At 40.9% G+C, this 15549-nt stretch overlaps 27 non-coding genes across 27 annotated transcripts; all 27 read right to left on the reverse strand.

Annotated features, from left to right (window-relative positions):
• Positions 1-285: 285 nt before the first annotated feature.
• On the reverse strand, positions 286-404 carry LOC130615380 (5S ribosomal RNA). The gene has a single exon (XR_008976469.1). It is a non-coding gene; the product is annotated as a 5S ribosomal RNA (ribosomal RNA).
• Positions 405-853: 449 nt separating this feature from the next.
• Positions 854-972, reverse strand: LOC130617244 (5S ribosomal RNA). The gene has a single exon (XR_008978322.1). It is a non-coding gene; the product is annotated as a 5S ribosomal RNA (ribosomal RNA).
• A 450-nt stretch (positions 973-1422) lies between these two features.
• Positions 1423-1541, reverse strand: LOC130616605 (5S ribosomal RNA). The gene has a single exon (XR_008977686.1). It is a non-coding gene; the product is annotated as a 5S ribosomal RNA (ribosomal RNA).
• Positions 1542-1991: 450 nt separating this feature from the next.
• On the reverse strand, positions 1992-2110 carry LOC130615293 (5S ribosomal RNA). The gene has a single exon (XR_008976382.1). It is a non-coding gene; the product is annotated as a 5S ribosomal RNA (ribosomal RNA).
• Positions 2111-2560: 450 nt separating this feature from the next.
• LOC130615655 (5S ribosomal RNA) lies at positions 2561-2679 on the reverse strand. Its single transcript, XR_008976743.1, has one exon. It is a non-coding gene; the product is annotated as a 5S ribosomal RNA (ribosomal RNA).
• A 449-nt stretch (positions 2680-3128) lies between these two features.
• Positions 3129-3247, reverse strand: LOC130615294 (5S ribosomal RNA). The gene has a single exon (XR_008976383.1). It is a non-coding gene; the product is annotated as a 5S ribosomal RNA (ribosomal RNA).
• Positions 3248-3696: 449 nt separating this feature from the next.
• Positions 3697-3815, reverse strand: LOC130617995 (5S ribosomal RNA). The gene has a single exon (XR_008979071.1). It is a non-coding gene; the product is annotated as a 5S ribosomal RNA (ribosomal RNA).
• Positions 3816-4265: 450 nt separating this feature from the next.
• LOC130615295 (5S ribosomal RNA) lies at positions 4266-4384 on the reverse strand. The gene has a single exon (XR_008976384.1). It is a non-coding gene; the product is annotated as a 5S ribosomal RNA (ribosomal RNA).
• A 449-nt stretch (positions 4385-4833) lies between these two features.
• Positions 4834-4952, reverse strand: LOC130616939 (5S ribosomal RNA). Its single transcript, XR_008978018.1, has one exon. It is a non-coding gene; the product is annotated as a 5S ribosomal RNA (ribosomal RNA).
• A 449-nt stretch (positions 4953-5401) lies between these two features.
• On the reverse strand, positions 5402-5520 carry LOC130617245 (5S ribosomal RNA). Its single transcript, XR_008978323.1, has one exon. It is a non-coding gene; the product is annotated as a 5S ribosomal RNA (ribosomal RNA).
• Positions 5521-5970: 450 nt separating this feature from the next.
• LOC130616606 (5S ribosomal RNA) lies at positions 5971-6089 on the reverse strand. The gene has a single exon (XR_008977687.1). It is a non-coding gene; the product is annotated as a 5S ribosomal RNA (ribosomal RNA).
• A 450-nt stretch (positions 6090-6539) lies between these two features.
• On the reverse strand, positions 6540-6658 carry LOC130616607 (5S ribosomal RNA). The gene has a single exon (XR_008977688.1). It is a non-coding gene; the product is annotated as a 5S ribosomal RNA (ribosomal RNA).
• Positions 6659-7108: 450 nt separating this feature from the next.
• LOC130615297 (5S ribosomal RNA) lies at positions 7109-7227 on the reverse strand. The gene has a single exon (XR_008976387.1). It is a non-coding gene; the product is annotated as a 5S ribosomal RNA (ribosomal RNA).
• A 450-nt stretch (positions 7228-7677) lies between these two features.
• On the reverse strand, positions 7678-7796 carry LOC130616217 (5S ribosomal RNA). The gene has a single exon (XR_008977301.1). It is a non-coding gene; the product is annotated as a 5S ribosomal RNA (ribosomal RNA).
• Positions 7797-8245: 449 nt separating this feature from the next.
• On the reverse strand, positions 8246-8364 carry LOC130615298 (5S ribosomal RNA). Its single transcript, XR_008976388.1, has one exon. It is a non-coding gene; the product is annotated as a 5S ribosomal RNA (ribosomal RNA).
• Positions 8365-8814: 450 nt separating this feature from the next.
• On the reverse strand, positions 8815-8933 carry LOC130616218 (5S ribosomal RNA). The gene has a single exon (XR_008977302.1). It is a non-coding gene; the product is annotated as a 5S ribosomal RNA (ribosomal RNA).
• Positions 8934-9382: 449 nt separating this feature from the next.
• Positions 9383-9501, reverse strand: LOC130615299 (5S ribosomal RNA). Its single transcript, XR_008976389.1, has one exon. It is a non-coding gene; the product is annotated as a 5S ribosomal RNA (ribosomal RNA).
• A 449-nt stretch (positions 9502-9950) lies between these two features.
• On the reverse strand, positions 9951-10069 carry LOC130617996 (5S ribosomal RNA). Its single transcript, XR_008979072.1, has one exon. It is a non-coding gene; the product is annotated as a 5S ribosomal RNA (ribosomal RNA).
• A 450-nt stretch (positions 10070-10519) lies between these two features.
• Positions 10520-10638, reverse strand: LOC130616239 (5S ribosomal RNA). Its single transcript, XR_008977323.1, has one exon. It is a non-coding gene; the product is annotated as a 5S ribosomal RNA (ribosomal RNA).
• A 450-nt stretch (positions 10639-11088) lies between these two features.
• LOC130615788 (5S ribosomal RNA) lies at positions 11089-11207 on the reverse strand. The gene has a single exon (XR_008976875.1). It is a non-coding gene; the product is annotated as a 5S ribosomal RNA (ribosomal RNA).
• A 448-nt stretch (positions 11208-11655) lies between these two features.
• Positions 11656-11774, reverse strand: LOC130615919 (5S ribosomal RNA). Its single transcript, XR_008977005.1, has one exon. It is a non-coding gene; the product is annotated as a 5S ribosomal RNA (ribosomal RNA).
• A 450-nt stretch (positions 11775-12224) lies between these two features.
• On the reverse strand, positions 12225-12343 carry LOC130616240 (5S ribosomal RNA). The gene has a single exon (XR_008977324.1). It is a non-coding gene; the product is annotated as a 5S ribosomal RNA (ribosomal RNA).
• A 450-nt stretch (positions 12344-12793) lies between these two features.
• Positions 12794-12912, reverse strand: LOC130615790 (5S ribosomal RNA). The gene has a single exon (XR_008976876.1). It is a non-coding gene; the product is annotated as a 5S ribosomal RNA (ribosomal RNA).
• A 448-nt stretch (positions 12913-13360) lies between these two features.
• On the reverse strand, positions 13361-13479 carry LOC130616114 (5S ribosomal RNA). Its single transcript, XR_008977197.1, has one exon. It is a non-coding gene; the product is annotated as a 5S ribosomal RNA (ribosomal RNA).
• A 450-nt stretch (positions 13480-13929) lies between these two features.
• On the reverse strand, positions 13930-14048 carry LOC130616241 (5S ribosomal RNA). The gene has a single exon (XR_008977325.1). It is a non-coding gene; the product is annotated as a 5S ribosomal RNA (ribosomal RNA).
• Positions 14049-14496: 448 nt separating this feature from the next.
• Positions 14497-14615, reverse strand: LOC130616115 (5S ribosomal RNA). The gene has a single exon (XR_008977198.1). It is a non-coding gene; the product is annotated as a 5S ribosomal RNA (ribosomal RNA).
• Positions 14616-15065: 450 nt separating this feature from the next.
• Positions 15066-15184, reverse strand: LOC130616242 (5S ribosomal RNA). Its single transcript, XR_008977326.1, has one exon. It is a non-coding gene; the product is annotated as a 5S ribosomal RNA (ribosomal RNA).
• Positions 15185-15549: the final 365 nt, after the last annotated feature.

Genomic DNA, 15549 nt, shown 5'->3' on the forward strand with positions numbered 1-15549 from the left:
TAAGATTTCCGGTAAAAAGTTCCAACGAAGGCAATCTAGGGTACTTTCAGACTTAATTTTCATATGACAAAGTTAATTAGCAAATTAACTACATCGCCATTTTCTTTGTCTGACGCTCGTAATCCATTCATTTGCGACGTGGTGCATTTATTGCAGCCAGATCGTAGCCGTTTTGAAGGGAAAGAAACTTCTAATCACGTCCCTTACTTGATTTACTCAGCGGCTATTGCGTAAAAAAGATACGTCACAGTCGTAATGATAAATAATTTAACGTGAAAAGTCAATAGCCTACGACACCGGGAGTTCCCAAGCGGTCCCCCATCCAAGTACTATCCCGGCCCGACGATGCTTAACTTCCGTGATCGGACGAGAACAGGTGTGTTCATCGTGGTATGGTCGTAGACAAGCATACGGGCAGATATCTACGATTTATTAGCACATTACATCGAAAATGGTTCAAACTTTAAAGGTCATATTTCTTGACTGGATTATACGAAATAGGTCGTGTTTATGTGCATTTGAAAGCTCTTTTCAAGCGCTATCCATTATTTACGACAACCGTGCGCTTTAAGATTTCCGGTAAAAAGTTCCAACGAAGGCAATCTAGGGTACTTTCAGACTTAATTTTCATATGACAAAGTTAATTAGCAAAGTAACTACATCGCCATTTTCTTTGTCTGACGCTCGTAATCCATTTATTTGCGACGTGGCGCATTTATTGCAGCAAGATTGTAGCCGTTTTAATGGAAAGCAACTTCTAATCACGTCCCTTACTTGATTTACTCAGCGTCTATTGCGTAAAAAAGATACGTCACAGTCGTAATGATAAATAATGTAACGTGAAATAGTCAATAGCCTACGACACCGGGAGATCCCAGGCGGTCCCCCATCCAAGTACTATCCCGGCCCGACGATGCTTAACTTCCGTGATCGGACGAGAACAGGTATGTTCATCGTGGTATGGTCGTAGACAAACAAACGGGCAGATATCTACGATTTATTAGCACATTACATCGAAAATGGTTTAAACTTTAAAGGTCTTATTTCTTGACTGGATTATCCGAAATAGGTCGTGTTTATGTGCATTTGAGAGCTCTTTTCAAGCGCTATCAATTATTTACGACAACCATGCGCTTTAAGACTTCCGGTAAAAAGTTCCAACGAAGGCAATCTAGGGTACTTTCAGACTTAATTTTTATATGACAAAGTTAATTAGCAAATTAACTACATCGCCATTTTTGTTGTCTGACGCTCGTAATCCATTCATTTGCGACGTGGCGCATTTATTGCAGCCAGATCGTAGCCCTTTTGAATGGAAAGAAACTTCTAATCACGTCCCTTACTTCATTTACTCAGCGGCTATTGCGTAAAAAAGATACGTCACAGTCGTAATGATAAATATTTTAACGTGAAAAAGCCAATAGCCTACGACATCGGGAGTTCCCAGGCGGTCCCCCATCCAAGTACTATCCCGGCCCGACGATGCTTAACTTCCGTGATCGGACGAGAACAGGTGTGTTCATCGTGGTATGGTCGTAGACAAGCATACGGGCAGATATCTACGATTTATTAGCACATTACATCGAATATGGTTCAAACTATAAAGGTCATATTTCTTGACTGGATTATCCGAAATAGGTCGTGTTTATGTGCATTTGAAATCTCTTTTCAAGAGCTACCCATTATTTACGACAACCATGCGCTTTAAGATTTCCGGTAAAAAGTTCCAACGAAGGCAATCTAGGGTACTTTCAGACTTAATTTTCATATGACAAAGTTAATTAGCAAATTAACTACATCGCCATTTTCTTTGTCTGACGCTCGTAATCCATTCATTTGCGACGTGGCGCATTTATTGCAGCCATATCGTAGCCGTTTTGAAGGGAAAGAAACTTTTAATCACGTCCCTTACTTGATTTTCTCAGCGGCTATTGCGTAAAAAAGATACGTCACAGTCGTAATGATAAATAATTTAACGTGAAAAAGTCAATAGCCTACGACACCGGGAGTTCCCAGGCGGTCCCCCATCCAAGTACTATCCCGGCCCGACGATGCTTAACTTCCGTGATCGGACGAGAACAGGTGTGTTCATCGTGGTATGGTCGTAGACAAGCATACGGGCAGATATCTACGATTTATTAGCACATTACATCGAAAATGGTTCAAACTTTAAAGGTCATATTTCTTGACTGGATTATCCGAAATAGGTCGTGTTTATGTGCATTTGAAAGCTCTTTTCAAGCGCTATCCATTATTTACGACAACCGTGCGCTTTAAGATTTCCGGTAAAAAGTTCCAACGAAGGCAATCTAGGGTACTTTCAGACTTAATTTTCATATGACAAAGTTAATTAGCAAATTAACTACATCGCCATTTTCTTTGTCTGACGCTCGTAATTCATTCATTTGCGACGTGGCGCATTTATTGCAGCCAGATCGTAGCCGTTTTGAAGGGAAAGAAACTTCTAATCACGTCCCTTACTTGATTTACTCAGCGGCTATTGCGTAAAAAAGATACGTCACAGTCGTAATGATAAATAATGTAACGTGAAAAAGTCAATAGCCTACGACACCGGGAGTTCCCAGGCGGTCCCCCATTCAAGTACTATCCCGGCCCGACGATGCTTAACTTCCGTGATCGGACGAGAACAGGTGTGTTCATCGTGGTATGGTCGTAGACAAACAAACGGGCAGATATCTACGATTTATTAGCACATTACATCGAAAATGGTTTAAACTTTAAAGGTCATATTTCTTGATTGGATCATCCGAAATAGGTCGTGTTTATGTGCATTTGAAAGCTCTTTTCAAGCGCCATCCATTAATTACGACAACCATGCGCTTTAAGATTTCCGGTAAAAAGTTCCAACGAAGGCAATCTAGGGTACTTTCAGACTTAATTTTCATATGACAAAGTTAATTAGCAAATTAACTACATCGCCATTTTCTTTGTCTGACGCTCGTAATCCATTCATTTGCGACGTGGTGCATTTATTGCAGCCAGATCGTAGCCGTTTTGAAGAGAAAGAAACTTCTAATCACGTCCCTTACTTGATTTACTCAGCGGCTATTGCGTAAAAAAGATACGTCACAGTCGTAATGATAAATAATTTAACGTGAAAAGTCAATAGCCTACGACACCGGGAGTTCCCAGGCGGTCCCCCATCCAAGTACTATCCCGGCCCGACGATGCTTAACTTCCGTGATCGGACGAGAACAGGTGTGTTCATCGTGGTATGGTCGTAGACAAGCATACGGGCAGATATCTACGATTTATTAGCACATTACATCGAAAATGGTTCAAACTTTAAAGGTCATATTTCTTGACTGGATTATACGAAATAGGTCGTGTTTATGTGCATTTGAAAGCTCTTTTCAAGCGCTATCCATTATTTACGACAACCGTGCGCTTTAAGATTTCCGATAAAAAGTTCCAACGAAGGCAATCTAGGGTACTTTCAGACTTAATTTTCATATGACAAAGTTAATTAGCAAAGTAACTACATCGCCATTTTCTTTGTCTGACGCTCGTAATCCATTTATTTGCGACGTGGCGCATTTATTGCAGCAAGATTGTAGCCGTTTTAATGGAAAGCAACTTCTAATCACGTCCCTTACTTGATTTACTCAGCGTCTATTGCGTAAAAAAGATACGTCACAGTCGTAAAGATAAATAATGTAACGTGAAATAGTCAATAGCCTACGACACCGGGAGATCCCAGGCGGTGCCCCATCCAAGTACTATCCCGACCCGACGATGCTTAACTTCTGTGATCGGACGAGAACAGGTATGTTCATCGTGGTATGGTCGTAGACAAACAAACGGGCAGATATCTACGATTTATTAGCACATTACATCGAAAATGGTTCATACTTTAAAGGTCATATTTCTTGACTGGATCATTCGAAATAGGTCGTGTTTATGTGCATTTGAAAGCTCATTTCAAGCGCTATCCATTAATTACGATAACCATGCGCTTTAAGATTTCCGGTAAAAAGTTCCAACAAAGGCAATCTAGGGTACTTTCAGACTTAATTTTCATATGACAAAGTTAATTAGCAAATTAACTACATCGCCATTTTCTTTGTCTGACGCTCGTAATCCATTCATTTGCGACGTGGCGCATTTATTGCAGCCATATCGTAGCCGTTTTGAAGGGAAAGAAACTTTTAATCACGTCCCTTACTTGATTTTCTCAGCGGCTATTGCGTAAAAAAGATACGTCACAGTCGTAATGATAAATAATTTAACGTGAAAAAGTCAATAGCCTACGACACCGGGAGTTCCCAGGCGGTCCCCCATCCAAGTACTATCCCGGCCCGACGATGCTTAACTTCCGTGATCGGACGAGAACAGGTGTGTTCATCGTGGTATGGTCGTAGACAAACAAACGGGCAGATATCTACGATTTATTAGCACATTACATCGAAAATGGTTTAAACTTTAAAGGTCATATTTCTTGATTGGATCATCCGAAATAGGTCGTGTTTATGTGCATTTGAAAGCTCTTTTCAAGCGCCATCCATTAATTACGACAACCATGCGCTTTAAGATTTCCGGTAAAAAGTTCCAACGAAGGCAATCTAGGGTACTTTCAGACTTAATTTTCATATGACAAAGTTAATTAGCAAATTAACTACATCGCCATTTTCTTTGTCTGACGCTCGTAATCCATTCATTTGCGACGTGGTGCATTTATTGCAGCCAGATCGTAGCCGTTTTGAAGGGAAAGAAACTTCTAATCACGTCCCTTACTTGATTTACTCAGCGGCTATTGCGTAAAAAAGATACGTCACAGTCGTAATGATAAATAATTTAACGTGAAAAGTCAATAGCCTACGACACCGGGAGTTCCCAAGCGGGGCCCCATCCAAGTACTATCCCGGCCCGACGATGCTTAACTTCCGTGATCGGACGAGAACAGGTGTGTTCATCGTGGTATGGTCGTAGACAAGCATACGGGCAGATATCTACGATTTATTAGCACATTACATCGAAAATGGTTCAAACTTTAAAGGTCATATTTCTTGACTGGATTATACGAAATAGGTCGTGTTTATGTGCATTTGAAAGCTCTTTTCAAGCGCTATCCATTATTTACGACAACCGTGCGCTTTAAGATTTCCGGTAAAAAGTTCCAACGAAGGCAATCTAGGGTACTTTCAGACTTAATTTTCATATGACAAAGTTAATTAGCAAAGTAACTACATCGCCATTTTCTTTGTCTGACGCTCGTAATCCATTTATTTGCGACGTGGCGCATTTATTGCAGCAAGATTGTAGCCGTTTTAATGGAAAGCAACTTCTAATCACGTCCCTTACTTGATTTACTCAGCGTCTATTGCGTAAAAAAGATACGTCACAGTCGTAATGATAAATAATGTAACGTGAAATAGTCAATAGCCTACGACACCGGGAGATCCCAGGCGGTCCCCCATCCAAGTACTATCCCGGCCCGACGATGCTTAACTTCCGTGATCGGACGAGAACAGGTATGTTCATCGTGGTATGGTCGTAGACAAACAAACGGGCAGATATCTACGATTTATTAGCACATTACATCGAAAATGGTTTAAACTTTAAAGGTCTTATTTCTTGACTGGATTATCCGAAATAGGTCGTGTTTATGTGCATTTGAGAGCTCTTTTCAAGCGCTATCAATTATTTACGACAACCATGCGCTTTAAGACTTCCGGTAAAAAGTTCCAACGAAGGCAATCTAGGGTACTTTCAGACTTAATTTTTATATGACAAAGTTAATTAGCAAATTAACTACATCGCCATTTTTGTTGTCTGACGCTCGTAATCCATTCATTTGCGACGTGGCGCATTTATTGCAGCCAGATCGTAGCCCTTTTGAATGGAAAGAAACTTCTAATCACGTCCCTTACTTCATTTACTCAGCGGCTATTGCGTAAAAAAGATACGTCACAGTCGTAATGATAAATAATTTAACGTGAAAAAGCCAATAGCCTACGACATCGGGAGTTCCCAGGCGGTCCCCCATCCAAGTACTATCCCGGCCCGACGATGCTTAACTTCCGTGATCGGACGAGAACAGGTGTGTTCATCGTGGTATGGTCGTAGACAAGCATACGGGCAGATATCTACGATTTATTAGCACATTACATCGAATATGGTTCAAACTATAAAGGTCATATTTCTTGACTGGATTATCCGAAATAGGTCGTGTTTATGTGCATTTGAAATCTCTTTTCAAGAGCTACCCATTATTTACGACAACCATGCGCTTTAAGATTTCCGGTAAAAAGTTCCAACGAAGGCAATCTAGGGTACTTTCAGACTTAATTTTCATATGACAAAGTTAATTAGCAAATTAACTACATCGCCATTTTTGTTGTCTGACGCTCGTAATCCATTCATTTGCGACGTGGCGCATTTATTGCAGCCAGATCGTAGCCCTTTTGAATGGAAAGAAACTTCTAATCACGTCCCTTACTTCATTTACTCAGCGGCTATTGCGTAAAAAAGATACGTCACAGTCGTAATGATAAATAATTTAACGTGAAAAAGCCAATAGCCTACGACATCGGGAGTTCCCAGGCGGTCCCCCATCCAAGTACTATCCCGGCCCGACGATGCTTAACTTCCGTGATCGGACGAGAACAGGTGTGTTCATCGTGGTATGGTCGTAGACAAGCATACGGGCAGATATCTACGATTTATTAGCACATTACATCGAATATGGTTCAAACTATAAAGGTCATATTTCTTGACTGGATTATCCGAAATAGGTCGTGTTTATGTGCATTTGAAATCTCTTTTCAAGAGCTACCCATTATTTACGACAACCATGCGCTTTAAGATTTCCGGTAAAAAGTTCCAACGAAGGCAATCTAGGGTACTTTCAGACTTAATTTTCATATGACAAAGTTAATTAGCAAATTAACTACATCGCCATTTTCTTTGTCTGACGCTCGTAATCCATTCATTTGCGACGTGGCGCATTTATTGCAGCCATATCGTAGCCGTTTTGAAGGGAAAGAAACTTTTAATCACGTCCCTTACTTGATTTTCTCAGCGGCTATTGCGTAAAAAAGATACGTCACAGTCGTAATGATAAATAATTTAACGTGAAAAAGTCAATAGCCTACGACACCGGGAGTTCCCAGGCGGTCCCCCATCCAAGTACTATCCCGGCCCGACGATGCTTAACTTCCGTGATCGGACGAGAACAGGTGTGTTCATCGTGGTATGGTCGTAGACAAGCATACGGGCAGATATCTACGATTTATTAGCACATTACATCGAAAATGGTTCAAACTTTAAAGGTCATATTTCTTGACTGGATTATCCGAAATAGGTCGTGTTTATGTGCATTTGAAAGCTCTTTTCAAGCGCTATCCATTATTTACGACAACCGTGCGCTTTAAGATTTCCGGTAAAAAGTTCCAACGAAGGCAATCTAGGGTACTTTCAGACTTAATTTTCATATGACAAAGTTAATTAGCAAATTAACTATATCGCCATTTTCTTTGTCTGACGCTCGTAATTCATTCATTTGCGACGTGGCGCATTTATTGCAGCCAGATCGTAGCCGTTTTGAAGGGAAAGAAACTTCTAATCACGTCCCTTACTTGATTTACTCAGCGGCTATTGCGTAAAAAAGATACGTCACAGTCGTAATGATAAATAATGTAACGTGAAAAAGTCAATAACCTACGACACCGGGAGTTCCCAGGCGGTCCCCCATTCAAGTACTATCCCGGCCCGACGATGCTTAACTTCCGTGATCGGACGAGAACAGGTGTGTTCATCGTGGTATGGTCGTAGACAAACAAACGGGCAGATATCTACGATTTATTAGCACATTACATCGAAAATGGTTTAAACTTTAAAGGTCATATTTCTTGATTGGATCATCCGAAATAGGTCGTGTTTATGTGCATTTGAAAGCTCTTTTCAAGCGCCATCCATTAATTACGACAACCATGCGCTTTAAGATTTCCGGTAAAAAGTTCCAACGAAGGCAATCTAGGGTACTTTCAGACTTAATTTTCATATGACAAAGTTAATTAGCAAATTAACTACATCGCCATTTTCTTTGTCTGACGCTCGTAATCCATTCATTTGCGACGTGGTGCATTTATTGCAGCCAGATCGTAGCCGTTTTGAAGAGAAAGAAACTTCTAATCACGTCCCTTACTTGATTTACTCAGCGGCTATTGCGTAAAAAAGATACGTCACAGTCGTAATGATAAATAATTTAACGTGAAAAGTCAATAGCCTACGACACCGGGAGTTCCCAGGCGGTCCCCCATCCAAGTACTATCCCGGCCCGACGATGCTTAACTTCCGTGATCGGACGAGAACAGGTGTGTTCATCGTGGTATGGTCGTAGACAAGCATACGGGCAGATATCTACGATTTATTAGCACATTACATCGAAAATGGTTCAAACTTTAAAGGTCATATTTCTTGACTGGATTATACGAAATAGGTCGTGTTTATGTGCATTTGAAAGCTCTTTTCAAGCGCTATCCATTATTTACGACAACCGTGCGCTTTAAGATTTCCGATAAAAAGTTCCAACGAAGGCAATCTAGGGTACTTTCAGACTTAATTTTCATATGACAAAGTTAATTAGCAAAGTAACTACATCGCCATTTTCTTTGTCTGACGCTCGTAATCCATTTATTTGCGACGTGGCGCATTTATTGCAGCAAGATCGTAGCCGTTTTGAAGGGAAAGAAACTTCTAATCACGTCCCTTACTTGATTTACTCAGCGGCTATTGCGTAAAAAAGATACGTCACAGTCGTAATGATAAATAATGTAACGTGAAAAAGTCAATAACCTACGACACCGGGAGTTCCCAGGCGGTCCCCCATTCAAGTACTATCCCGGCCCGACGATGCTTAACTTCCGTGATCGGACGAGAACAGGTGTGTTCATCGTGGTATGGTCGTAGACAAACAAACGGGCAGATATCTACGATTTATTAGCACATTACATCGAAAATGGTTTAAACTTTAAAGGTCATATTTCTTGATTGGATCATCCGAAATAGGTCGTGTTTATGTGCATTTGAAAGCTCTTTTCAAGCGCCATCCATTAATTACGACAACCATGCGCTTTAAGATTTCCGGTAAAAAGTTCCAACGAAGGCAATCTAGGGTACTTTCAGACTTAATTTTCATATGACAAAGTTAATTAGCAAATTAACTACATCGCCATTTTCTTTGTCTGACGCTCGTAATCCATTCATTTGCGACGTGGTGCATTTATTGCAGCCAGATCGTAGCCGTTTTGAAGAGAAAGAAACTTCTAATCACGTCCCTTACTTGATTTACTCAGCGGCTATTGCGTAAAAAAGATACGTCACAGTCGTAATGATAAATAATTTAACGTGAAAAGTCAATAGCCTACGACACCGGGAGTTCCCAGGCGGTCCCCCATCCAAGTACTATCCCGGCCCGACGATGCTTAACTTCCGTGATCGGACGAGAACAGGTGTGTTCATCGTGGTATGGTCGTAGACAAGCATACGGGCAGATATCTACGATTTATTAGCACATTACATCGAAAATGGTTCAAACTTTAAAGGTCATATTTCTTGACTGGATTATACGAAATAGGTCGTGTTTATGTGCATTTGAAAGCTCTTTTCAAGCGCTATCCATTATTTACGACAACCGTGCGCTTTAAGATTTCCGATAAAAAGTTCCAACGAAGGCAATCTAGGGTACTTTCAGACTTAATTTTCATATGACAAAGTTAATTAGCAAAGTAACTACATCGCCATTTTCTTTGTCTGACGCTCGTAATCCATTTATTTGCGACGTGGCGCATTTATTGCAGCAAGATTGTAGCCGTTTTAATGGAAAGCAACTTCTAATCACGTCCCTTACTTGATTTACTCAGCGTCTATTGCGTAAAAAAGATACGTCACAGTCGTAAAGATAAATAATGTAACGTGAAATAGTCAATAGCCTACGACACCGGGAGATCCCAGGCGGTGCCCCATCCAAGTACTATCCCGACCCGACGATGCTTAACTTCTGTGATCGGACGAGAACAGGTATGTTCATCGTGGTATGGTCGTAGACAAACAAACGGGCAGATATCTACGATTTATTAGCACATTACATCGAAAATGGTTCATACTTTAAAGGTCATATTTCTTGACTGGATCATTCGAAATAGGTCGTGTTTATGTGCATTTGAAAGCTCATTTCAAGCGCTATCCATTAATTACGATAACCATGCGCTTTAAGATTTCCGGTAAAAAGTTCCAACAAAGGCAATCTAGGGTACTTTCAGACTTAATTTTCATATGATAAAGTTAATTAGCAAATTAACTACATCGCTATTTTCTTTGTCTGCCGCTCGTAATCCATTCATTTGCGACGTGGCGCATTTATTGCTGCCAGATCGTAGCCGTTTTGAAGTGAAAGAAACTTCTAATCACGTCCCTTACTTGATTTACTCAGCGGCTATTGCGTAAAAAAGATACGTCACAGTCGTAATGATAAATAATTTAACGTGAAAAAGTCAATAGCCTGCGACACCGGGAGTTCCCAGGCGGTCCCCCATCCAAGTACTATCCCGGCCCGACGATGCTTAACTTCCGTGATCGGACGAGAACAGGTGTGTTCATCGTGGTATGGTCGTAGACAAGCATACGGGCAGATATCTACGATTTATTAGCACATTACATCGAAAATGGTTCAAACTTTAAAGGTCATATTTCTTGACTGGATTATCCGAAATAGGTCGTGTTTATGTGCATTTGAAAGCTCTTTTCAAGCGCTATCCATTATTTACGACAACCATGCGCTTTAAGACTTCCGGTAAAAAGTTCCAACGAAGGCAATCTAGGGTACTTTCAGACTTAATTTTTATATGACAAAGTTAATTAGCAAATTAACTACATCGCCATTTTCTTTGTCTGACGCTCGTAATCCATTCATTTGCGACGTGGCGCATTTATTGCAGCCAGATCGTAGCCGTTTTGAATGGAAAGAAACTTCTAATCACGTCCCTTACTTCATTTACTCAGCGGCTATTGCGTAAAAAAGATACGTCACAGTCGTAATGATAAATATTTTAACGTGAAAAAGTCAATAGCCTACGACACCGGGAGTTCCCAGGCGGTTCCCCATCCAAGTACTATCCCGGCCCGACGATGCTTAACTTCCGTGATCGGACGAGAACAGGTGTGTTCATCGTGGTATGGTCGTAGACAAGCATACGGGCAGATATCTACGATTTATTAGCACATAACCTCGAAAATGGTTCAATCTTTAAAGGTCACATTTCTTGACTGGATCATCCGAAATAGGTCGTGTTTATGTGCATTTGAAAGCTCTTTTCAAGCGCCATCCATTAATTACGACAACCGTGCGCTTTAAGATTTCCGGTAAAAGTTCCAACGAAGACAATCTAGGGTACTTTCAGACTTAATTTTCATATGACAAAGTTAATTAGCAAATTAACGACATCGCCATTTTCTTTGTCTGACGCTCGTAATCCATTCATTTGCGACGTGGTGCATTTATTGCAGCCAGATCGTAGCCGTTTTGAAGGGAAAGAAACTTCTAATCACGTCCCTTACTTGATTTACTCAGCGGCTATTGCGTAAAAAAGATACGTCACAGTCGTAATGGTAAATAATTTAACGTGAAAAGTCAATAGCCTACGACACCGGGAGTTCCCAGGCGGTCCCCCATCCAAGTACTATCCCGGCCCAACTATGCTTAACTTCCGTGATCGGACGAGAACAGGTGTGTTCATCGTGGTATGGTCGTAGACAAGCATACGGGCAGATATCTACGATTTATTAGCACATTACATCGAAAATGGTTCAAACTTTAAAGGTCATATTTCTTGACTGGATTATACGAAATAGGTCGTGTTTATGTGCATTTGAAAGCTCTTTTCAAGCGCTATCCATTATTTACGACAACCGTGCGCTTTAAGATTTCCGGTAAAAAGTTCCAACGAAGGCAATCTAGGGTAATTTCAGACTTAATTTTCATATGACAAAGTTAATTAGCAAATTAACTACATCGCCATTTTCTTTGTCTGACGCTCGTAATCCATTCATTTGCGACGTGGCGCATTTATTGCAGCCAGATCGTAGCCGTTTTGAAGGGAAAGAAACTTCTAATCACGTCCCTTACTTGATTTACTCAGCGGCTATTGCGTAAAAAAGATACGTCACAGTCGTAATGATAAATAATTTAACGTGAAAAAGTCAATAGCCTGCGACACCGGGAGTTCCCAGGCGGTCCCCCATCCAAGTACTATCCCGGCCCGACGATGCTTAACTTCCGTGATCGGACGAGAACAGGTGTGTTCATCGTGGTATGGTCGTAGACAAGCATACGGGCAGATATCTACGATTTATTAGCACATTACATCGAAAATGGTTCAAACTTTAAAGGTCATATTTCTTGACTGGATTATCCGAAATAGGTCGTGTTTATGTGCATTTGAAAGCTCTTTTCAAGCGCTATCCATTATTTACGACAACCATGCGCTTTAAGACTTCCGGTAAAAAGTTCCAACGAAGGCAATCTAGGGTACTTTCAGACTTAATTTTTATATGACAAAGTTAATTATCAAATTAACTACATCGCCATTTTCTTTGTCTGACGCTCGTAATCCATTCATTTGCGACGTGGCGCATTTATTGCAGCCAGATCGTAGCCGTTTTGAATGGAAAGAAACTTCTAATCACGTCCCTTACTTCATTTACTCAGCGGCTATTGCGTAAAAAAGATACGTCACAGTCGTAATGATAAATATTTTAACGTGAAAAAGTCAATAGCCTACGACACCGGGAGTTCCCAGGCGGTTCCCCATCCAAGTACTATCCCGGCCCGACGATGCTTAACTTCCGTGATCGGACGAGAACAGGTGTGTTCATCGTGGTATGGTCGTAGACAAGCATACGGGCAGATATCTACGATTTATTAGCACATAACTTCGAAAATGGTTCAATCTTTAAAGGTCACATTTTTTGACTGGATCATCCGAAATAGGTCGTGTTTATGTGCATTTGAAAGCTCTTTTCAAGCGCCATCCATTAATTACGACAACCGTGCGCTTTAAGATTTCCGGTAAAAGTTCCAACAAAGACAATCTAGGGTACTTTCAGACTTAATTTTCATATGACAAAGTTAATTAGCAAATTAACTACATCGCCATTTTCTTTGTCTGACGCTCGTAATCCATTCATTTGCGACGCGGTGCATTTATTGCAGCCAGATCGTAGCCGTTTTGAAGGGAAAGAAACTTCTAATCACGTCCCTTACTTGATTTACTCAGCGGCTATTGCGTAAAAAAGATACGTCACAGTCGTAATGGTAAATAATTTAACGTGAAAAGTCAATAGCCTACGACACCGGGAGTTCCCAGGCGGTCCCCCATCCAAGTACTATCCCGGCCCGACTATGCTTAACTTCCGTGATCGGACGAGAACAGGTGTGTTCATCGTGGTATGGTCGTAGACAAGCATACGGGCAGATATCTACGATTTATTAGCACATTACATCGAAAATGGTTCAAACTTTAAAGGTCATATTTCTTGACTGGATTATACGAAATAGGTCGTGTTTATGTGCATTTGAAAGCTCTTTTCAAGCGCTATCCATTATTTACGACAACCGTGCGCTTTAAGATTTCCGGTAAAAAGTTCCAACGAAGGCAATCTAGGGTAATTTCAGACTTAATTTTCATATGACAAAGTTAATTAGCAAATTAACTACATCGCCATTTTCTTTGTCTGACGCTCGTAATCCATTCATTTGCGACGTGGCGCATTTATTGCAGCCAGATCGTAGCCGTTTTGAAGGGAAAGAAACTTCTAATCACGTCCCTTACTTGATTTACTCAGCGGCTATTGCGTAAAAAAGATACGTCACAGTCGTAATGATAAATAATTTAACGTGAAAAAGTCAATAGCCTGCGACACCGGGAGTTCCCAGGCGGTCCCCCATCCAAGTACTATCCCGGCCCGACGATGCTTAACTTCCGTGATCGGACGAGAACAGGTGTGTTCATCGTGGTATGGTCGTAGACAAGCATACGGGCAGATATCTACGATTTATTAGCACATAACTTCGAAAATGGTTCAATCTTTAAAGGTCACATTTTTTGACTGGATCATCCGAAATAGGTCGTGTTTATGTGCATTTGAAAGCTCTTTTCAAGCGCCATCCATTAATTACGACAACCGTGCGCTTTAAGATTTCCGGTAAAAGTTCCAACGAAGACAATCTAGGGTACTTTCAGACTTAATTTTCATATGACAAAGTTAATTAGCAAATTAACTACATCGCCATTTTCTTTGTCTGACGCTCGTAATCCATTCATTTGCGACGCGGTGCATTTATTGCAGCCAGATCGTAGCCGTTTTGAAGGGAAAGAAACTTCTAATCACGTCCCTTACTTGATTTACTCAGCGGCTATTGCGTAAAAAAGATACGTCACAGTCGTAATGGTAAATAATTTAACGTGAAAAGTCAATAGCCTACGACACCGGGAGTTCCCAGGCGGTCCCCCATCCAAGTACTATCCCGGCCCGACTATGCTTAACTTCCGTGATCGGACGAGAACAGGTGTGTTCATCGTGGTATGGTCGTAGACAAGCATACGGGCAGATATCTACGATTTATTAGCACATTACATCGAAAATGGTTCAAACTTTAAAGGTCATATTTCTTGACTGGATTATACGAAATAGGTCGTGTTTATGTGCATTTGAAAGCTCTTTTCAAGCGCTATCCATTATTTACGACAACCGTGCGCTTTAAGATTTCCGGTAAAAAGTTCCAACGAAGGCAATCTAGGGTAATTTCAGACTTAATTTTCATATGACAAAGTTAATTAGCAAATTAACTACATCGCCATTTTCTTTGTCTGACGCTCGTAATCCATTCATTTGCGACGTGGCGCATTTATTGCAGCCAGATCGTAGCCGTTTTGAAGGGAAAGAAACTTCTAATCACGTCCCTTACTTGATTTACTCAGCGGCTATTGCGTAAAAAAGATACGTCACAGTCGTAATGATAAATAATTTAACGTGAAAAAGTCAATAGCCTGCGACACCGGGAGTTCCCAGGCGGTCCCCCATCCAAGTACTATCCCGGCCCGACGATGCTTAACTTCCGTGATCGGACGAGAACAGGTGTGTTCATCGTGGTATGGTCGTAGACAAGCATACGGGCAGATATCTACGATTTATTAGCACATTACATCGAAAATGGTTCAAACTTTAAAGGTCATATTTCTTGACGTGATTATCCGAAATAGGTCGTGTTTATGTGCATTTGAAAGCTCTTTTCAAGCGCTATCCATTATTTACGACAACCATGCGCTTTAAGACTTCCGGTAAAAAGTTCCAACGAAGGCAATCTAGGGTACTTTCAGACTTAATTTTTATATGACAAAGTGAATTAGCAAATTAACTACATCGCCATTTTCTTTGTCTGACGCTCGTAATCCATTCATTTGCGACGTGGCGCATTTATTGCAGCCAGATCGTAGCCGTTTTGAATGGAAAGAAACTTCTAATCACGTC

This window comes from Hydractinia symbiolongicarpus, chromosome 11 (genome assembly GCF_029227915.1).
Source record: "Hydractinia symbiolongicarpus strain clone_291-10 chromosome 11, HSymV2.1, whole genome shotgun sequence".
Classification (NCBI taxonomy): domain Eukaryota; kingdom Metazoa; phylum Cnidaria; class Hydrozoa; order Anthoathecata; family Hydractiniidae; genus Hydractinia; species Hydractinia symbiolongicarpus.